Source organism: Podarcis tiliguerta (genome assembly GCF_965153285.1).
Source record: "Podarcis tiliguerta genome assembly, chromosome: 14".
Lineage (NCBI taxonomy): Eukaryota > Metazoa > Chordata > Lepidosauria > Squamata > Lacertidae > Podarcis > Podarcis tiliguerta.
In genome coordinates, this window is record NC_139547.1 from 26087604 (window position 1) to 26104448 (window position 16845).

Consider the following 16845-nt stretch of genomic DNA (forward strand, 5'->3'; position numbering starts at 1 on the left):
ACATCTGGAGGGCACCAAGCTGGCAGAGACTAAGCTCACAAGCAGTAAATTATGCCCTCTCAATATCTATAATATCTTTAAAAAACAAAAACCTCTCCTGGCATCTTCAGTGAAGAATCCAAACTGAAAAGAGGAAGTCGCTTTCTTTCAGTCTGGAAAGGGCAAGAGGAGATTCTCTGTTGTGAAGGTACAACTCAAGAAATTCACCTACCAAAAAAGGTGAGCCCTCCCACTGACTCCCCCGCCCCCCAGTTTTTCACACTCCAAGCCCCGAGTCCAGCATTATGGAGTTTGGAGGGCAGAAAGCCGAACCAGGATTCTGCCAGTCTTTAGACACTTACGTACTGTATTTTCTGCTCTATAAAACTCACTTTTTCCCTCCTAAAAAGTAAGGGGAATGTGTGTGCGTCTTATGGAGCGAATGCAAGCTGCACAGCTATCCCAGAAGCCAGAACAGCAAGAGGGATTGCTGCTTTCACTGCGCAGCGATCCCTCTTGCTGTTCTGGCTTCTAAGATTCAGAATATTTTTTTTCTTGTTTTCCTCCTCCAAAAACTAGGTGCGTCTTGTGGTCTGGTGCGTCTTATAGAGCAAAAAATACGGTACTCATTTCATTATTTCATGAAATTTGTATAGCGTTTGACTATTTTTTTAAAAAAGTCAACTTCATTTTGTAAGGGTGGATCCTGCACCACCACCGTTGCCCCACTAGAGAATTAAGCAGACACAACTCTTTTCACTATCCTGCGAGTGACTGGCCTGGAGGCACCTCTCACGTTGAGGTCAGGCAAGCCCCAACCCCTGCCATTCAAGATGTTCCACCTGTTCATCCAGGCTGTCCCCGACCCTTTTCCTAATAGCTTCATTATTAATAATTAACATTAATTAATGGTAACATTATCAGCATTATTATAGGATGTAATATTAATACAAGCTCCTGGTATGCTCGACAGCAGTGATGATTTCTCTGATTTTACTGATGGTTGGTTTTATGGGATATTTACGATTCGGATGTTCTGTGAGATGTGAAGCTGTGAGAAGCTGGAGGAGGCGGCGGCTTTGGAAATAAATGCCTGGTCCCGAAACACAGGAAAAGGGAGGAGACCTTGAGTGGGATATTGCTATGTTTCATTATAGTGCCAGGATGTTCCTGGGGCTCTCCAGGTGTTGTTGGACTCCAAATCCCATCAGTCCCTGCCAGCAGGACCAGTGGCAAAGGATGATGGGAACTGTATTCCAGCAGCATTCGAAGGGCCACAGGTTCCCTGGTGTCATATCTGTCTGGTATACCTTTTTGTAAAACTAAAAGCAGTATAGAAAACTTTTCAGTGCTGATGCCTGCTATGCCCAGGTTTTCAAAAGGTGCTGAGCTGTATTGGATGCCCTGCAGAAACAGGCTATTCCTTTTTCCTAACCCCCTCAAACCTTCCCCGCCAAAGGTCCATCTGACCTGGGAGGGGAAGAAAGAAAGAGAACACAGATTGGAGGAGAAAGAACATGAGTACTTTGGTTAGTTTCCTTCCCATCTGGGGAGGGCGGGCAGAGAGAAAATGTAGATCTAATCACAGTTTTTGATCATCCTTATCTTCTACAAGTGGAGGGTACATGCAATTTAAAATTAATTGCCCACACATTTCTTAAAAGTGAGATATTTTACATCTCTTGCATTTTAAGATAAAGGCAATCAAAAGACTAATTAATGCTACATTTACTGCTACAATGCTACAGCATTGTCTTAATTTGACTACATGGTAAGCTAGCTGTAGCGAACAGATAAAAAAGCCCTTTCAATCCCAAGATGCAAACATATCCTGTTTTGACAGGCCGTCTTTGTCTGAGAGCATTGATAGTTTTGCCATTACTTGACACCAGACGTCAATGAGTCTATTTTCCTCTTAATGCACATGGACAGCTCCCTTAACGTGACTGGAAATTACGCCGAGACCTCAACCGAGAGTTTTTAGGAGCAAGTGATTAAGTGAAATGCCCTCCCTCTCTTTCTCCCCCACCCCAAAATACAACGGAAGATTCTTTGGGGAGCTGTAGACTTTCACAAACTCCAAGAGCTATAATACAGAATCCTTTGGCATTCTCTATATCAGGGGTCAGGAACCTTTTTCAGCCGTGGGCCAGTCCACCATCCCTCAGACCATGTGGTGGGCTGGACTATATTGGGGGGGGGGAGAGAGAGAATGAATTCCTATGCCCCACAAAGAACCCAGAGATGCATTTTAAATAAAAGCACACATTCTACTCATGTAAAAACACCAGGCAGGCCCCACAAAGAACCCAGAGATGCATGTTAAATAAAAGCACACATTCTACTCATGTAAACACACCAGGCAGGCCCCACAAATAACCCAGAGATGCATTATAAATACAGTGGTGCCCCGCAAGACGAATGCCTAGCAAGACGGAAAACCCGCTAGACGAAAGGGTTTTCCGTTTTTCAATGCGCTTCGCAGGACGAATTTCCCTATGGGCTTGCTTCGCAAGACGAAAATGTCTTGCGAGTCTTGAGATTTTTTTTCGCTCCCCACCCCCTTTTTCTAAGCCGCTAAACCGCTAATAGCCTTTTAGCAGCTAATCCGCTAATCCGCTAAGCCTTTAATAGCCGCTAATAGCCGCTAAACCGCTAATAGCGCTAATCCGCTAATAGGGTTGCTTCACAAGACGAAAAAACCGCTAGACGAAGAGACTCGCGGAACGAATTAATTTCGTCTTGCAAGGCACCACTGTAAAAGGACACATTCTACTCATGTAAAAACATGCTGATTACCGGACTATCTGCGGGCCGGATTTAGAAGGCGATTAAGCCACATCTGGCCCAAGGGCCTTAGGTTGCCTACCCCTGCTCTATATGATACCAGTAAACCCAGTTCTCCGAAAGGAGATCTTTAGGGGAATTCTAAGGTTTACAAAATTTCATACACACTACTGCAAAAAAAAAAAAAAAAAAAAAACCTGTGCAAGGACGTCTCAGCATGCTTGGTGAGCATGGAATGCTGACTGACTGTTGGAGGAGGAGCGGAATGGAGTGTTCGGGAGAGGGTATAGCTGACTGAGTAGAAGCCTGAACAGGAGTACTCCATGCTGACACCTTGTACTGTGACTTCCACCTATAGGCACCAAAAACCAAGTTCCTCAAAGCAATCCAATTATTTTTATTTCAGCAAACCACAGCCTTGAGCACTTTATTTAAGCGGATGGCGCTGTGGGTAAAACCTCAGTGCCTAGGACTTGCCGATCGCATGGTCGGCGGTTCGAATCCCCGCGGCAGGGTGAGCTCCCGTCGTTCGGTCCCAGCTCCTGCCCACCTAGCAGTTCGAAAGCACCCTTAAGTGCAAGTAGATAAATAGGTACTGCTTTATAGCGGGAAGGTAAACGGCGTTTCTGTGTGCTGCTCTGGTGCCGGTTCGCCAGAGCAGCTTCGTCACGCTGGCCATGTGACCCGGAAGTGTCTGCGGACAGTGCTGGCTCCCGGCCTCTTAAGTGAGATGAGCGCACAACCCTAGAGTCTGTCAAGACTGGCCCGTACGGGCAGGGGGTACCTTTACCTTTACCTTTTTACAGATGCAATGAAATTAAAAACAAAACCCAGCTTGCTATCCTTTTTTTTTTTTTTAACCTTTCCATCTAGGATGGACACTGAGTCCTGTCTTGGCCAGTCAACCCCATGAACACAGGAAGTGAAGTTATACAGAGTCAGACTGTTGCCCCAGATAGGTCAGAGCCTACCCTGGCTGGCAATGGCTCTCAGGGTTCCAGACAGAGGATAGGCCCAGCCCTGCCTACAAACATGGGGGACTGAACCCAAGACATGCTGAGCAAACAAAAAACAAAGGATGTACTGTGCCACAATGCCAAGGAAAGAGGTTGCCTCTACCTGCCTCGGCCACAGCAGAGGCCCCATCACCTGCTAACCAGAGACCATTTCATGCCATTTCATGACAAAGATAAGCCCAAGCTGCCCACACTGTTTACTCTACACCCAGCAGAACTACAGACAGTCAATTGGACAAGTTCTACAAAATGTACATTTGCCTCACTTCTAGCTGCATGCTTAAAATGCATTTGGCAAAATGGCCAGGGGTACAACTGTTGCCAGCCCTACCAATAGGCAAAGTGAAGGGTTGCTTCAACGGCCAGCTTTTGTAGGTTGAACTGAGGGCCTGGCGAGTCCCTTGCCTCAGGTAGCAAAATGTATTTGGCTGCACATAGTAGACAGAAAATTCTAAAGCACACCAGAATCTACGGAAACCTTGGGGCCGCCCCAGTCTCTCCTCACAGGACAAGGCAGAGCTGGAGATGAAAAGCCTTTCCCCTTTCTTCTGGATTCACAGCAAGGCAGAAGTTGAGTCAATCTCCTGCACCACACCTTGCAGAAGGAAGAGGCGCAGCAGAAAAGGCAGTGTGGTATATGTTATGTACTGAAGTTCTCACCCTGGGCCAGCAGGGGGATACTGTAGATAGTTTTCACTCAGGTCCCCATATGTAAATAAGAGATTGAAAATGATGTTCAGTGATTGGATAGTTACAGAAAGTGGGTACTGTTGCGTTGTAGTGGAGCTCTATGTACGCAGGCTGGCTGAACCCTTCAGTTCAGTTCTGTTTTGGGTCTGTGAATAAACAAGAGCTGTCTGAAGAATCGCTGTGTCGTCTGATATGTTCACCCACAACTTAACAGTGTAGTGCTTAGAGTGTAAGACTAGGAGCTGAGAGACCAGAGCTCAAATCCCCACTCAGTCACTCACTGGGTGACTTGGGCCAGTCACTGCCTCTCCGTCTAACCTACCTCACAGGTAGGGATTAAGCAATGAGGGGGGAAACCATGTACACTCCCTTGAGCTCTTTGGAATAAATAATTCTTGAACAAGGTGTCCAGGGTGCCAATCAAGGCACGTCCCATTTTTGTGTATAGGCTTTTCTCCTTGGCTGCCAGCACTATCCATTTTTATAAAGGTTCCCTGATATTTATTTCTGCTCCCTTCTCCCCACCACCACCACCAAAGGTAAACTACTCCCAAAGTATAAACAATCCACTCTAACAACAAAGAATAATCCACCTTAAACTGATCAAGTTAATGGTCTTCATCCTTACTAAATATTTCACTTCCCACCTTCTTATTGCAATGACTTAAGATGAAAACCCCAAGTTATTAAATCATTAACCATCTCACTCTCCACGCTGTGACATCTTGTGTTTCTCCTCACAAGACCCCACAGGCTACTGGAGTGGGGGCTGGCAGGAGAGAAGAGAGATTAAATTTGCTTCAAGTTTCATTTTTAGGCAAATTTCTACCTTTGACATGCGGTGCAAGCAATTCCGTCGAGATACGTTATTTGCAAACCATCACTTGTGAAATCCTATTTTCTAGACTCCCACTATCAGTGGGAGATTTTCCAGAATTATTGCATATATTCAGAGGAGGCTCACTAGGTTTAAGCTACAATGGGTCTGCTCTAAATATGACGGATGCTGGATATCACCTGAGATTTCTTATCATTGTTTTTAGCTGGATTTTTAAAGTTGGTAAGCCAACTACAGCACTTCCGTCAAAGCATAAATTACATTCAAGTGGCACTTATCGGAGGACTCTGGAACAAACACAGGCAAATACATTTTGGGTTTTATACATTTTCTTTCATTTCATTTCTCTTCTTTGTTAATGTTTGGATGGTCTGTGAAGGATTTTTCTTGTACCTGATCTTAGAACAATTTATTTTTTATTTAAAAAAAACACCCACTGAGGCTCAACCGGGGAATGACAAGCCTAACACTATTTGAAATACCAATCAATTCCAGTGTGTAGTGCAGGCATGTCAAAAGTTCGTTTTGGGGATTTAATCCAGCCCCCGTAGCAGTATATGTCCTGGGGTAAAATCCTTAAAAAAGCGCAACACCTTAAGAAATCTGGCCCTCTTTGGAAAAGGTTTGGGCACCCCTGGTGTAGTGTGTTTGTCTATGTATATTTTGCTGCCTTTGTGCCCATATTATGCTCACATACTTTCAGCAACATTCTACCCCACTTCCAGGAATTTCAGAAGCTTCGGAAATCCCAAACACCAAGTATTTAACACAGAAATAACTGTCACACTTTGTTTACCTGCTTTCTACAGGGCAACTACATAATCACCCAAATCCCCGTCATCCTGTTATTTTCCCTAAAATGATTCCTTTTCAAACCTCCATTTTTTAATTTTTAGGGAAGAGTAGCACAATCTCCACAGGTGTAAAACCTCTTCACATTATCCTTCATCTTTTTTCAAAAGGCAGGATTTTATATATGCAGCGAGTTGTCAGGCAGGTGAAGCTAGAATCACTGACAGGGCGTCACTATTAGCTTTTCGCTTGGTACCATTAAAAAAAACCACACCAATCTTTTAATTAAAGTTAGAATGCTTTTTTGGCTATGCTTTTATTAACATATTTGTATAATAGCCCCCATAGGCTGTTTTTAAAAAATGATTTACTACTAGCTATCACCCTTTCTGGTGGCAGCAATTAATGTTAGTTTGTTTTTATCGGATCTACAGATTTTCCTAGAAACATGGTTCTTCTTCAGGCTTAAATAACTCAGCCACTTCCAGGCTGCCGCTATTTTACAGATGAAATTTAGTGATGTATCAACACATTTGGGTTGTACAATTAAAGTGAATGTGGTCTTCATGCAAAACAATCCCACTTCCACACACAAAAACCAACCAGTCTTCTTTCTGTAAGGAAAGTAATGGGGAAATGTACCAGAAAACGTGGAAGAAGAATTGCTTGACATGGTGTGGTATAAACTTTGCGCAAACAATTCAGAATGAATGCTCCGTAAACATCAGGCATTGTTTAACCTCTGCACAAACTTTGTGAAAACAGGTTAAGTATGAATGCTCAAAAATGTGGCAAGTCATCAACATGTCATCAGTTATAGACAGTCTTGTCAGCCATAAACCTTTCAGTCTATCCTATTCTTAATTTCTTTAGAAAGACTCTGTATTCACTTTTTGCATGTGGCTTTTATTATATCATTTAATTTTAACATGCTGAGCAATTAAACAAAACAAATTTCTATTATTCTTTTCAAAGATGTCCCTAAAACTTTTTGTACATAATTAAAGCAATTGAGCAATAGTTCATAAAACATGTGATGTACAAGTAGTGGGAAATGATGATACTTTATACTTTTAAAAAAGCTTGACTTAAGTTACCTTCAACTGATACAAAGAAGTGTTTTAAAAATGGCTGGAGTGTGAATTGTAACTTCCCTGTCCACATGTACCACCCAGTGGGATGAACAGAACATCTTTAAAAAATAAAAAAGGCAAAAACCCACAGCGTGGAAAGTCAACTGCAATTCCATGTGTATCTGACAGAAAAAGAGCAATGGCTGTGCCCCCAAACCATCTTAGAAATAAATTTGGAATGTTTCTAGATCTCAAAGTCCAGCACAAAAGGGAAAGCTACCAGCACAGAACTAAGGAAAGACTAAAAGGTGCCTCTACTTCCATTTGAGAACAGCAAGAAGAGAGTTTAGACCTCGATGCAGATCCAAATAGATGTTCTGCTCTGGTACCTAAAAGGGGCCCAACTCAGTTTAGTCAACATTCTAGTGGAATCCCCAATGCCAATCACACCAAGATGGGCATAGCATCCTTTGGAAAGAAGCTCTTATCCTTGCATACCAGAGGTGTACTCAGGGACTGGCGAAACCAGACCCCACCGGGAGCACAGGCCAGTGTGTGTATGTGCAAAAACCACCTCTAGAACTATGGAATGTATGATGTGATTGCGACTGCTGTCGTCGTGAGATCAAACACAGAAGCTGCCCTGCCTTCTTGTACCATGGCACCAAGGCATGCAATTTTTATTTTTTTGCCCTTCCTTCGTGCCTCAAGCTCACTCTGGATGCTTTAAGTACTTGGGTCACGTAAAATGTACTTTTTCTTCGGGGGTAGGAATTGATACAGCTCCTTGCCAGGGGTGTAAGGAACCCTAGGTACGCCTCTGAATTAGACCGCAGTGATGATTGCAGAACACAGGTGGAAAGGAGACTAGGGCAACTTTAACCAACCTGGTTCCCTCCCAAGGTTTTGGAAAGCCACTCCCATGGGGCTGACCAAAGCTGCAGTCCGAAGCATGTGGAGGGCACCAGGTTGGCAAATGAAGAGGGCTTTTGAATTCACGCTGATAAGGAATGGCACATCCACTAGGCCACCCACAAACTCAATGACCTTGACAAGGTCAGTGCCCATTAGAGTTATCTGCCTTGGAAGCAGAGGATTTCACCTCCCCATCCCAGATTTCCATTCAAGATTAAGCACATGCCAACATTTCCTCTCTCCCTGACACCCCTTTCTTCCACTAAAAGTATTAGTCAGTTACATTCCTACGCCATCCATTCTCTATGGCACTCAGCATACAGCAACATGCTTAATCTCTGCAAATGAGATTGGGCCAGTCACTGTTTTTAGCAAGCTTCATGAAGACTATGGGACTGCCCACCCTCAGCAGAGTTCTCTGGGAAAGGCAGATAACTATAAAAAAGCATTTAAGGCCACCCTGCACTTCGGAGAGATTTCTGACCACCTCAAAGCTGAGTACAACATGAGACCCTCCAACACATACCCCAAATCCTCTGGCAAGTCAAGAAGCATTGGGAATGTAGGGGGACATCCTTCACACATCCATCAGACCATTGGTCAATTGAGCTCAGTACGGTCTACACTGACCGGCAGCAGCTCTCCAGGGCTTCAGACAAGAGCACTGTCTGTCCCCCGGTGCTGAGAAATACCAAGCGTTCTGCCATCAAGTACAGCCCTACACCCTAGACCCCGAAATGAGAGGCCACAGCATGGTAGCAAGGAGCAGTGTTCAAAACTACCCGGGTGCAAGGCGCATTTTGCTACCGGCGCAGGTCCAATTGCAACTACGTGGAGATTTCTGGGCGGAACGCTGGCAATCATACTTTAGAAACCTCTGCCATAGTCCACAGTTAATTCCATTTCCACTGTGTGTGCTTCCCCTCCTTGCATACTGAGACAAGTGAATTGTTAGGAGCAAGCTACAGTCAAGCAATGTAGCTGAGATCATAGAATTGTAGCGTTGGAAGGGACCCCAATGATCATCTAGCCCAACCCCCTGGGGAATAGACATTCTTTCGTGGCAACCGCAAACCTAGGTTTAAGGTACCATTTGGCATCTAGCTTAAATATCTGAGTTTCTAACACCGGCAAGGAGGCTCTACGGACGGCAAATCTGAACTAAGGACACAGCTCCAAGGACTGTTCAAATTGCAGGCTGTGATTAATTCAGACACTTTGGCAGGAAAAGTTGCCCTTCACATGGCTGGAAGCTACTCAGACCTTATGCAGAGTCTTCTCTACAGGTGAGGAGCTTGTAGCTTTCTAGTTGTTGCTGGACTCTGCATTCAGAGCAGCGGTCAAGGCTGATGGGGAGACGAAGCCTATCAAACATTTGGAGAGCCACACATTTTCCTGTTTTGCACTCGCAGTATGAAATTGGGAAGGAGGGAGTGAAGAAACGGATACATGGGAGGGGCCTCAGCAAAGTCAATGCAGCCTAAATAGTAATAATTTAATTACAATGGAAAAGTGGTTTAATTTATTACATTTGACAGAGCTTTAAAATGTGGCAGATGTCTTAGTGTTCATCGGCCACACCAGATAGCTTGCAACACATTGACCAGAAAAACAGGAAGCAACTGAGAAACAAGTTTGTACTTCCACACCTGGAATTGCAAGGACCAGAGAGAAGCTGGAAAGAAGCTGGAGAGACTTCCGAGGCAACCAGGTTCCTCTAGCTGTGGCCCCAGCTAGCGCCTCGCCCTGCATGCGAGGATGCAATAACTTTCAAATTTAATTTGGATTTGATGGGAAGACTGTCTTCAAGGGGGGGCTCCTTTTGCATAAGGGGCTGCTGAAAGCCTGGGGTCATGTCCACCACATGCCTCACATGCATGCAGAGAGGGCAGACTTCAGGCTTGCAGGACCAGCTTCTCTCTTTTTTATACCATAAAGTCCACCAGCCTGAGCCAGGGGCAAAATAGCAGCTCAAGCAGGGCAGACTTACACTAAGAATCCAGGCACACGGTCTGCCCAGGAACCTGTGATCAGCACCAGCAACCAAAATCAAATATTCTTCCATGCAAATTTAGGGAACTTTTTAGCTGATGCTATTGTTAGACAGCTGGGAGTCAGAAATCTACTGCAAATCAACCAGAAATGTCCATCAACCTTCTGACCTATAGTACAAGACAACCGGAGGAAAAGTTTCCGGGGGGGCGGGTGCCCATCGTGCCTTAACCATCTGAGTCCATGGCTGGCATGGTGCAGTGAAGTTCTGGCTTGCCCACATTACAAGGAAGCCTGGAGGTACCTGCTCACTTTGTAATTCCACACTACAGTGGTACCTCGGGTTACATACGCTTCAGGTTACATACACTTCAGGTTGCACACTCAGCTAACTCAGAAATAGTGCTTCAGGTTAAGAACTTTGCTTCAGGATAAGAACAGGAATCGGGCTCTGGCGGCACGTCAGCAGCAGGAGGCCCCAATTAGCTAAAGTGGTGCTTCAGGTTAAGAACAGTTTCAGGTTAAGAACTGACCTCCGGAATGAATTGAGTACTTAACCTGAGGTACCACTGTATTGAAAGCTCTGGTATTCTGGCCAAACACACACAGGGAAAGTGTACCCAACTCACAGCTTTCATCATACGAACTAGCCCAACTATAAGAAGCAACTGAGCTATACAGGACTGCTACCATTTGAGAAGCCGCCCCAGAGATTTTGAGAGCTCTGAAGCCAGAAGTAGCAATTATGTAGGAATATTCAGCAAGCGGCATTTCTCCCACACCCTTTTGCCTCCTTCTGACTTCTTTTTTTCAAAGCAACCTAGGAGCACTCTAAATATTATATTATATTTAAAAACAGCAGCTCAAGCCACAGCCAGACACTCATTTTGTAGCAGCAAAGGCAGGGGAACAATTTCACACATTTAGATGAGAGGTTAGGAGGAGCTGTGCTCCTAACAGAGAACGGCAGTTTGTGCAAACGGCTTTTAAAAGCTCGATTCAGAATTCCATTAGGAACTGCCTAGTTTCAAGGAATCATAATTTTGCTGAGTAGCACATTTGCTTTAAGACATAGAACGATAATGGTCGCTTAAAGCATAATGAAGACAAATTTGTACAACAAGCCCATTTGGGCTTTGTGCGTGTGGCTTTTGTTTTAGAAGTAGCTGTAAATGTCCCCGAGTGAAGCAGGTGGGTGTTCAGAAAAAGAAAAGAAAAACTATTATTTGCTTTCCACCTTTGTATCAGCAAAATCTCTTAAAACTTATTTAAATTTATAAAACAGCATTCAGCTATCTGATTTTCCCCGGGGCAATCAAAACCATCACATTCCATTCCATTCCGAAATATAGGGAGACAAAAATTGCCTCCTCCAATCTATTTGCAAAGTTAATCTCTGAATGTGAACAAAAGATGAGCAAACAACTTTCACAAAGCACCTTTGCGAAAAAGTTAGTAGGGAATGCTTTTTTGGGGTGGGGAGGGGGTAAATGAAACTTGCATTTTGAAGTACAGCCTCTTATATCCAGGAGAGATGCAAGGAGGAAGAAAAACCTCAGAGGTACATAATAGACCCCACTTTCACCTGCCTACCATCAGAATAGTCTGCTCCATAAATTACTTATCCGTGCTAATATCCAACTACACAGCAGGTGAACGGCACTCAACATGCAACACATTCCTTCCAACTCAATACGACAAAGCTTCCGTCGGTGCATCCGCTCCATTGATTTCTCTGCTAATATACACTTTTGATGGCGATACAGTCCCATAAGGAGACTTGAACATGCCCCATGCATAAGATCGCAAGCTTCATCTAACTAGCATCATCTAGTCACTAAAAGTAAAATACAGCTCCATATCCAGAGATGGGCAAATCAAGCCCAACTATCATACAACAGGGATTGAGTGTGGGTGGCCGGGGCAAAGGTTTGTGTGATCTTGAGTATGCACTCTTATCCCCCCCCCCCAAAGAAACCAACAAAAGCATACCATCTCCTTTGTGCCAAGAGGTTTCATTGCAAGGAATTAAGCCTCACAAGTTAGCACGCTTCCTGGGACATCCAGGGAAGTCAGTGGGAGTTCCATCTACATTTGCGGGACTATCCTTGCTGGAAGCAAACCAAAGGCACAGACATGCAGGCTCAAGTGATTTCACTGACCTAGTTCACTTCTAAGTGCAACTCTCCCCACTCTATCTCCAGTTTTGGGAACTGGGCTAGTGATCTTTTCCCCCTTCGAGAGTTCAGGATGCAAACAGCTGCCTTCCTACAGCTGTCAAAAGCAAAGGGGCAGCGGGGTGAAAAAAAGTTAAATCAAGAGTTTCCTTACGTCTTTGGCTGGCTGCCTCGAGAAATCCTTTTGCATCATCCTCCACCACAGCTCCGGAGCAGACTTCAAGGAGAGCCTCGTTAAAGGGGGGGGGGGATCAGTTTCGAAATGGATCCCCTCTCTTGCTACGTCAACAGCCCTCCTCTCCCTCAAAACCGGCTTCGCTCTCTCTCTCTCAGCTGCCACCTCGCAAGTAACACGTTAATAGATTATTGCAATCAACTACTGCAAAAGGGAAGGGGAAAAAAACACCCAAAGAGAGAGGCTATCTTTCCTCCCAGATATGAGCTATGCTCTGCAGGCTTGAAGAGGCAGCGGGCTGGGTTTGGACAGGCTCCAGCCAGCAAGCTCCAATTTGCCAAGACCCCCGCCTCCTCCCCTTTTCCATCAGTATTGCCACCCAATTCCCCCCTCCCCACCACAGGCCTGGCCCGCAATGTCCCTCCCACTCAGTCACCCCCAGGGAAACCCCATTCATCAAGCGCTAGGGCTGATGCGTGGAGTGAATGTGGAGCAGGGAAAAACTGCAGGGCTTTGGAGCATGTTGGAGTGGGGGGGGGTGAGAGATCAGAAGTTGATCTTTAACTAGCAGCAAGAAAATTGTGAGATGCAAGGGCGGGGGTGTCCTCGAAACTGTTCTTCTGCATACAAGGAAAGCCACAATTTTCTGGAAAGCTAAAACCCATATCACACATATCCCCAAAGCTGGGGTTTTTTTTGGGGGGGGGGGGTCCTTGGGAGCAGACCTAGGACTGGGATGAATGGAATAGGGGAGCGGTCTTCCGGATGGAAGAAAAGAGGGGCTTCTCACACAGTCACGTTGCAGCCTTATGTTTTAGGGGGTTGGGGGGATGCCACAAGAGAAATAGCCAACTCCACCCTAGAATTCCTGGTAAACAGAATTACATTCCCGAGCACGAAACGAAGAGCCTAGTGCAGGAAACGTGCTGCCTAGTGAGAGGGGCTCGCCTTGCACCATCGACCGACGGGTTATCCTGCTGGCCACGTACGCTTCCAAAGAGAGAGAGAGACAGGCAAGGGGAAAGATTTTTGGCTTCCTGCTCGCGGTCAGTCACACACATAGCTTGCAAGAAAAGCAGCCCTCATAGGGGCTAGGAACTTGGAAAGCAGTTGGGGGCGGGACTCCCTAACTCGGGTTAGGGTTAGTATTTCTCCACAAACGCTCTCCGTCCCGAAGAGCGATATAACCCTATTGTCCCTGGGGTGAGGGGAGGGGGACGCAACGAAGGACCCACGGCCACCCTCCCCCCACAGCCGTTGACATCCAGCAACTGCTCCACTCGCCCCTCAAACGCCGAGCGACCACCCGGAGGCAGCCATGGCCATGCCTAGCCTGCCCAGCGCACGCAGAGAGGAGGCGAGAGGAACGGAAGTCTGCATGCGCTCAGGAGCACGCTTGTTGTTCGCGTCCTCCTTCGCCGGGTGCCGGAGCGGAGCAGCAGCGACGCCAAGCCCGCCTCGGCGGCACCTACCTGAGGAGAAGAGAGCGTCTGCCTGGAGCGGAGGAGGCGGCCGGGAGAGAGGAGCCGCAGCCCGGGCTGGGACTGGCTCTTTGGCTCGCTGGCTGGCCGGGGCTCCGCGCTCCTTCCCGGCGGCTCTTTGGCTCTGTTGGGAAAGTTGCCGCGGCCGCACGAGCGCCTTAAACCCGCCTCTCAGCAAGACGGGGCGGCCCGGAGGGCGGAGACTCAGAGCCGGACCTCCCCTCCGCCCCGCCCCCACGGGAGGCGAGGGGACGCCAGGCTCCGACGCCTCTGAGCGAGTGCAGAGCGCCTCTTTCTCCCAACCGGCCAGCAACCCCCACAGCAAAACCTTCTGGGATCGGCGGCGGGATATTCTTAGACGTTGGCTGGGTCCCCGCCTGCTGGCTGCTTCTCCGTTGGGAGTCGAGAAGAGAAAGCGGGGCGCCTCTGAGCATATGCAGAGTGCATTTCCGGTCCCGCTGGGCAGTAACCTCGCAGCAAAACCCTGATGATGATGATGATGCTAATGTAAACCTCGCGGGCAGGGCCTCAGAATGACGAGAGGTCCACTCTACCGACCGAGCAGAAACGCGGCCCATGTTTTCCCCCCCGGGGTGGGGGTGTCAGCATCTTTCCTGCACGTGTCAAGGTTCACGGGGTAGCTAAATGCAGCTTGGATATGTATGAAGCCTCCTCGGATAGGGGCAGTCTACCCCAGAATTTCAGGTACTGCTGGGGAAAGCGGGGCACCTGGCCGGCTCTGTTGGAAACGGGGCGAGGGGGTGCCGTCAGGGCAGGACTTTGGGGTCAGAAGTCCATGACCCTGTTCATCGGAACAAGCAGGACCCACACTATACACAGCAGGGCTAGGGGACCAAATTTTGGAGCACGTAAAGCAATACGCATCCCCATCCAAACAGCCGCCTCCACCCCAGTAAGACTATTGGGTTGTAGCCAACGCTTGGCCTACTCAAAGTAGACCAATTGAAATCAATGGGCATGCAGTCCTGACCAGTCTACTCGAAAGGAAGTCCTGTTGCATTCCACGAAGCTTATGCCCAGGTAAGCAGGGTTAGAATTGCACATTTCACTGGGTCTACTCTGAGTAGAAGTAATGTTGGATGCAGCCTTTACCCCTTGGATGCCTCTTCAGTCTGAACCAATACTGTTGCAGGTGCCACACAGCACTTTTTCTGCACTTGTAATGAACATTTTAGGCTGGCAGCAGCTACACTTTGGAACTCCCTGCCTTTTAAGCAGGCACCTTCACTCATTCTTTTTGGGTCCTGCTGTAAGCAATTTTGTTTAGGCAAGCATGTTAAACCTATTTCATCTCTTCCTAGCTACTGTTGGTTTTTATCATCTTTTGGGTGTTTTTAAACACTTGCTTTTAGCAGTTTTTAAATCAAGAATTTCAATGGTTTATTCCATATTTTTGTAAACTAGTAAGATTTTTTCTTGCAATCAAGCAGTATATAAATTTTGTTAAACAAACAAGCCCACCAGACTGTGTACATGTAATTCATTTAAAGCACATTTTTTACCCGAAAGAATCCAGGGAATTGTAGTTTTGTTCGGGGTGCAGGAAACTGTAACACTCTGTGTGTGTGTGTGTGTGTGTGTGTATTCAGCAAGGTCTGGCCCTAACCAGCACCCTGGATGGAGGGCTGCTTGGAAAACCACCATATCTGCCAACTTTCAATTGCATGACAGACGAAAAGGCAGGATATCAATCTACTAAATAAATAGGATACAAATTCAGCAGTCAGCATTACCTGAATTTGCTATCAACCACTTGCGTCAAGACAAGAGCAGAGGATTATATGCACGTTTGCAGCTGCTGCTGGCTTCTGGTCCACTTTTCTATGAAAACCCATTTCCATAATCCCTTTGTCACTACAGAAAACTATTTCCCTGCCTTCCTCATCACGCAAGGTTGCAGCAACCTCTGCCACGTATCTGCCTAACACTGCAACTGCCCCATACATTTCAGCACGGGGGTGGTGCATTCTCACAACAGTTTTATGCTCAGCACGCTGGTCTATTTTAAATTATTTTCTCCTTTTTTTTTACAAACCTCTTATTAACTCACAACATTAATAATAAATTAGCAATTGTTGATTAAATTAGGGGATGATTGAACGCCATTGCATATTGATTGAAATTTAGCAATGGCTTTATTGAATAAATAAGAATAAACTTAATTGCTTTTTTATTATTTGCTTAAGAATATTAAAAACAAATGAAGACCTACAGCAACAACAAACTCGTGATTTGTGTATTTCCGTCTTAAGTTACTTACATCCTGCCCTAGAAGAAGATGACCACCACCAAGGCAGGGAGGATGCTGTTTGTTTGTTTGTTTTTAATTATTTAAGTGTTTATATTATGCCTTTCCACTAAGAAAGAGATCCAATGATTTTGGCAAACAAAATCAGTTCCAAATAATAAAACCTCTTGAAATCATTTTTTAAAACCCCACCAAACCATAAAAGACCCATTAAAAATAAAGCAGGGGATCAAACAAACACACAATGGCACTCATTAAAAGGCATATCAAAGAGTCAGCTACACACTGACTACACATCTTAGCTACACATCTTAGGAGAGCCATGATTCATCCAGCTCCATGATCCAGCTCCATCAGCTTATTCATGCAGCAGGTCCCAGGTTCAATCCTCAGCATCTCCAAGTAGGACAGAGAAAGACTCTGGAGAGGTGCTGCCAGTCAATGCACAGCAGCCTTTGCCCACCTGTTACCCTTCAGATGTGTTGACCCTTCAAAATTCTGGCTGGGGCTGATAGGAGTTCAAAACATCCTGGGCTTCAACAACACTGAGCTACATGGACCACTGTTTGGCTTAGTAAAATGCAGCTTATTATTTTACTACTTTGGGACCGTCAGAGGGAAGTCCTAGCTTGTGGAGGGAGGAATTTGATTGCAGTGGTAA

At 46.0% G+C, this 16845-nt stretch overlaps 1 protein-coding gene across 7 annotated transcripts in view; it reads right to left on the reverse strand.

Moving 5' to 3' along the window:
- The window catches only part of MEGF11 (multiple EGF like domains 11), a 345431-nt gene extending 331313 nt beyond the window's left edge, over positions 1-14118 (reverse strand). For 2 of the 7 annotated variants that reach the window (XM_083411871.1, XM_083411870.1), the window contains exon 1: positions 13907-14106. The gene's annotated coding sequence lies outside the window, so the exon portion shown is untranslated. Of the gene's footprint in view, positions 1-12413; positions 12756-13906 lie in introns of those variants that run through there. The other 5 variants (XM_083411873.1, XM_083411869.1, XM_083411872.1 and 2 more) reach the window with 5 other exon arrangements.
- Between the last annotated feature and the right edge of the window lie 2727 nt (positions 14119-16845).